General features: G+C 44.2%; 2 pseudogenes; one reads left to right on the forward strand and one right to left on the reverse strand.

Annotated features, from left to right (window-relative positions):
• Nucleotides 1-285: 285 nt before the first annotated feature.
• Nucleotides 286-1,260, reverse strand: LOC136389279 (N-alpha-acetyltransferase 20 pseudogene; annotated as a pseudogene).
• Nucleotides 1,261-3,979: 2,719 nt separating this feature from the next.
• LOC136389280 (latexin pseudogene) lies at nucleotides 3,980-5,292 on the forward strand (annotated as a pseudogene).
• Nucleotides 5,293-5,643: the final 351 nt, after the last annotated feature.

Here is a 5,643-nt window from a genome sequence, read left to right on the forward strand (position 1 = left end):
ACAAAGTCAGCATAATATATTTTATCTGCCCAACACTAAACAAGCAATGACTAGCTTGTTTAGTTTCCTAATAAGCTAGCCCCAACACTTTTAGCAAAGGTAATTTCATTTAGCTTCTCTCCTTATTCTAAGCTAACCATTTCGTTGTGGCAACAAGGATGGGTGGTAGATACTAGAAGATTTGGGAATGTCTTTGCCAGGTATGTAAAACAATTATCTCCACTGTGTTATCTTGTGGTCTTGATATGTTAGAATGCTTTTTATTTTTTTTATTTTTTATTTTTTTAGTGTCAACAGTGCACTTTATTCTATAGCTTAGATTTAACATTTCATATATGCTTTTAAAGCTTCAATCAGTAGTTCAGTACAAAATAGAACTATACATATGCAGCAGTGGTTCTCAGGCACAGAACTGGGGAGGAGACTGCAGGTCTGCCCCAGCCCTAGCATGTGGTGAACAGCATGAACCATGACCACAGGGTGTCTCCTGACCTGGCTGCCTTTCTGACTGCCTCCTGTTACAGTGCAGAGGACAGCTTTAGTAGGTGTGATACTGCTAACTGGAAACGACGAGATTTAAAATATTTTGCTGAATAAGACTTAAATATGTCCTTTTCTCTAACAGAGCACTAAGTCATCCAATGAAAGTAATCTTGTCCATAAGTATCTGGAGCATCAGCCTAAGAACCACTGCCCATGGCTACTCAATGTTCTCCGGCCTCACTGGGTGGGGAAGTGGTATGATGGACTTTTTCTCAGTGTCCCTGGAAAGGGCTTTCTTCATATTGTAGGCATCCTCATCGGGCTCCCCGTTGCTGGCCAAGTAGTACTCGATGACCGTCCTGTACATGCTGTAGCCCAGCTGCTTGTACATGTTCACTGCAACTTGGTTAGACACTCTTACAAGGAGACTGACAAAAAATCAACCTCTTCTTTATGAAATCTCCTCTAATAACTCCATAAGTTTAGCAGCCAAACCAAGGCGTCGAAATTCTGGGGCAACAGACAGAGCTGTGACATACGCATGCCATTCTTCCTTAGTGACTGAGCCTTCTGCTTTACCTTTAATGTAGCCCATTAACTCTCCACCAGGGGACTCTGAAACAATGAAATACTCTGGCCAGTGGGTGAGGTACTGTAAGTAAAAAGGAATCCCATAAGTTTCTGTAAGTGGATCCAAGTTAATGTTGTTGAAGCGAAACAGGTCATTGCGCGTGAAAGCCCGGAGCGTGGTCATTGCCGCCGCCGCTGCAGCCAAAGCCCAATGCTTTCTCCTTTTAATAAATCCTATAGGTAGATGTTGTAAGCTTGTTAGTAATTGACTATTGTACCATGCTCCCTCCTTACCCACCCCAATCAGTATGTGATTTGGTCTATAAAATCAGCCACAGAATGGTAGGGACTTTCTGCATGATTTGGGATTGTGCCCCATGTAGCTAGATGGCTAATTAATAAATGCCTCAAAAATTCATTTGGACTTGGTGTCTCTACAGTGTGTCTGTAAAGTCATGGTGAACTTTTGACCGGTCACAGGAAAGCAACAAAAGACAATAGAAATGTGAAATCTACACCAAATAAAAGGAAAACCCTTCCAGTTTCTGTAGGATAATGTGGCAGCATGTGTGCATGCGCAGATGATAACATAACACCGTGTATACAGTGGAGGAGCCCACGGCCATGCCAGTTGAGATGTGGACGGCACAGAGGAAAGTTCAGTGTGTTCTGCGGCTCACTAAATTCGAATCCATGACCAAAGTGCAAGGTGAATATCAGCACGTTTATAACGAAGCACCACCACGTAGGAATAACATTACTCAGTGGGATAAGCAGTTGAAGGAAACCGGCAGTTTGGTGGAGAAACCCCGTTCTGGTAGGCCATCAGTCAGTGACGAGTCTGTAGAGGCTATATGGCATAGCTACCTAAGGAGCCCTAAAAAATTGTGCATGAGCCTGTATCGAACTGCACTGAATAGGTATGAAACTGAGACAGTTTGCTTTTGTTTGGTGTAGATTTCACATTTCTATCATCTTTTGTTGCTTTCCTGTGACTGGTCAAAAGTGCACCATGACTTTACGGACACACTGTATGTAACCCGCGGATTCAAGTATACTACTTTACAACATTTGGGGGCTTGTCTGGGATACTGGGGTTCCGTGTCACTGGGTAGAGACACCTGGACCAGCTGGCCTCTTCAGAAGGTTGCCTGACCCCTCCTGATCTCTAGGACGGGCGCCCCCTGAGACATTTCAGGGCTCCAGTTTTCCTGTGGGTCTCGGACAACTTTTCAGCAGACACCCCTGGTCCCTAAAATTTGAGGATTTGGCAGAGAAATCGAGGAATGTAAATTCTGACCTCCGGAGGTAAGTAAGGCAAATCTTTCACTTTACTGAATTCTAGCTTTCTGTCTGTTTTTAATTCTCGCTTTTCTGTTTGTGACTAGTCAATTTGAAACTATTGTGGTGAAGGGTCGGATGTGATCAAACTCAATAATAGGCTCTCCAGGGCCAAGTTAGAAGTTAGGTCCTGCCTCAGGCTTTTCTGGGACACATTTGTTTGTGCTCTCAAGAAAGACAGTTAGGCCCTGGCCGGTTGGCTCAGCGGTAGAGCGTCTGCCTGGCGTGCGGAGGACCTGGGTTCGATTCCCGGCCAGGGCACACAGGAGAAGCGCCCATTTGCTTCTCCACCCCCCCTCCTTCCTCTCTGTCTCTCTCTTCCCCTCCCGCAGCCAAGGCTCCATTGGAGCAAAGATGGCCCGGGCGCTGGGGATGGCTCCTCGGCCTCTGCCCCAGGCGCTAGAGTGACTCTGGTAGTGGCAGAGCAACGCCCGGGAGGGGCGAGTGTCGCCCCTGGTGGGCGTGCCAAGTGGATCCCGGTCGGGCACATGCGGGAGTCTGTCTGACTGTCTCTCCCCGTTTCCAGCTTCAGAAAAATACAAAAAAAAAAAAAAAAATTCCTGCAAGTGAAAGTGCAGCCAAAAAGGCAGAAACAGGTGATCATTAAATGAAAAATAAAAAATAAAAAAAAAATAAAAAAGAAAGACAGTTAGTGGGGACATCTGTTGTGCTCTTGGAAGACATTAGTGGGGACTGAGTAAGTCCTGCCTTGGACTTCCAGGATACGTCTGTTTGTGCTCTCAGGGAAGACAATTAGTGGGGACTGAGTTAATCAGTCCTGCCTTGAACTTCCAGGGACACCTTTGTGCTGTCTGTCCATGTTGAGATCTCATTCTTTGCTTTTATTGTTTCTGTCTAAAAATCCCTGAGTGATTGGTGTGTGAGTGGGGATCTCTGGTGCCTGCACCTGAGTTTCCAATTTGTGGCTCCACAGTGAATAACTATGGAGTCTGAGTGGGCTCCAACCTGTGGTTCCATGGCAATCCTCATACGGCTTAGGGTGGTATCAGACACTCTCTGATCCCAGTCAGGGATTTATACTGACCCACCAATGCTAAGAGGCGCCTAAGGTCCCGCGAGGGATGTGGCCAGGTGAGCACCTGAGAGGCTGGCTCCTGATGGGGCACCCCCTTCCCTTGTCCAGTAAACTGTGTTGAAAAGTCAAGTGTAAATGTAAATGGTAAATTGGTTTTTGGTTTTTTTTTTTATAAATAAATTTTTATTTTAATGGGGTGACATCAATAAATCAGGGTACATATATTCAAAAAAACATTTCCAGGTTATCTTGTCATTTAGTTCTGTTGCATACCCATCACCCAAAAAGAGATCGTCCTCCGTCACCCTCTATCCAGTTTTCTTTGTACCCCTCCCCCTCCTCCTCTCCCTCCTTCCCTCCCTCCACCCCCCATAACCACCACACTCCTGTCCATGTCTCTTAGTCTTGCTTTTAAGGTAGATTGTTTTTTTTCTGAAGTTTCTCTTTGTTCATCAGAGAAATCTCTCGTGACATTTTCTGGTTCGAGCCACCTTCCTTGGACTTGCTAGATCTCTTTTCTTGGATCCAAGACCTCTAGTTTCGAGACTGGCTGCAGCCTGGACACAGGGCTCCTGTACCGTCCGTCCGGTAAACCTGAGTAGAACCATAGAATCGTGCTCTCCCCGCCGCTGCTCAGCAAGAATGGAAATCCCATCGACCCACTATCTAGCCTCCAGGGCTGCCTCGCTGGTGGAGAACTGCATCAACTACCAACAGGGGACCCCCCACAAGGTGTTTCTGGTGCAGACAGTCAAACAAGCCAGCATGGAGGATATTCCAGGAAGAGGACATAAGTATCACCTCAAGTTTTCTGTGGAAGAAATTATCCAAAAGCAAGTGACAGTGAATTGCACAGCTGAAGTACTTTACCCTCCAATGAGACAAGAGACTGCACCAGAGGTCAACTTCACATTTGAAGGGGAAATTGGGAAGAACCCAGATGAAGAAAATAACACATTTTATCTAAAACTTAAGTCCACGAAGGAACCACTAGAAGCACAAAATATTCCAGACAGTTTTGAAAATGTAGCTCCGGCAATGAAGCCAGTTCGACATTTAGCCTGGGTTGCCTGTGGTTATATAATATGGCAGAATTCTACTGAAACACATGGTATAAAATGGTAAAAATTCAAACTGTCAAGCAAGTGCAAAGAAACGATGCCTTCATTGAGTTAGACTACACCATTCTACTTCATGACATTGCATCTCAGGAGATTATTCCTTGGCAAATGCAAGTTCTCTGGCACCCACAGTATGGCACTAAAGTGAAACATAATAGCCGTCTGCCAAAGGACGCACAGCCGGAATAAACGAAGATCCTAATGATGGATGAAGTGTCGATATGCTTATTACTAATGTGTATGTCAGTCTTCACTGATATGTAGCTTAAAGGGCCAAACGAATCCCAAAGTGTCACTCTGCATAAATGTCTTGATTACAGCACAAAACCATATAGTTTCCGTAGTAAGAGTGTCATGATGTAAAAATATCTTAACCGTAATAGTGCAGTGTATCTCCCACAGTACAAAGCTTAAATTTCAGCCTCACAGTATGTTCAATTGTGTTGCATACTTATGGGACAGGGGCAGTAATAGTCTCTCTGAAAGCAACTTTTGGCTTTCCTGTGATACAAGGACAGCCATATTCTCTTTCCATCCTCTAAAAAGAGCAGGGGAAATGAAAATTTGGTATATTTAAATTTAAAAAATAAACAGAATAATCCTAAGAATCTTACTTATCAGAAGCATTTAAAGGACTAGATACATATTAACAATACAACCTGCTTTTATAGATACTATATAAGTGAATTCTAATTTAGACTGGTTAATTTACGCTTGCATTCAATTAAAATATACACTAAAACTTCCAAAAGAAAAAAGAAAAAAAAAAAAAAGACCTCTAGTTTCAAGGCTCTCTGTCCAATTGTCCAATTTTTCCCCAGAGGAAATTGCTTTTTCTGTTAGCTCCTATCTCTCCTCTTGTGTGAGGCACTTAGCCTTAAAGAGGCAATTTCAATTGAAAAATTCTGGCTTAAAACCAGAGGGCAGAAGTGAAGGAAAATTCGTAAACTCCATATGGTTTAGTGGCCATCCGCTGGAAGCTGAGGGAAACCTCTTCCATCTCCAGGTCCGACCTAGTCAGGGGTGTATACTGACCGGCCTATACGAAGGAGAGTGAATATCCCAAGGTGGACTCAGCAGTTGGTTGTCACT

Source organism: Saccopteryx leptura, chromosome 1 (genome assembly GCF_036850995.1).
Source record: "Saccopteryx leptura isolate mSacLep1 chromosome 1, mSacLep1_pri_phased_curated, whole genome shotgun sequence".
In the NCBI taxonomy this organism is placed as follows: Eukaryota; Metazoa; Chordata; class Mammalia; order Chiroptera; family Emballonuridae; genus Saccopteryx; species Saccopteryx leptura.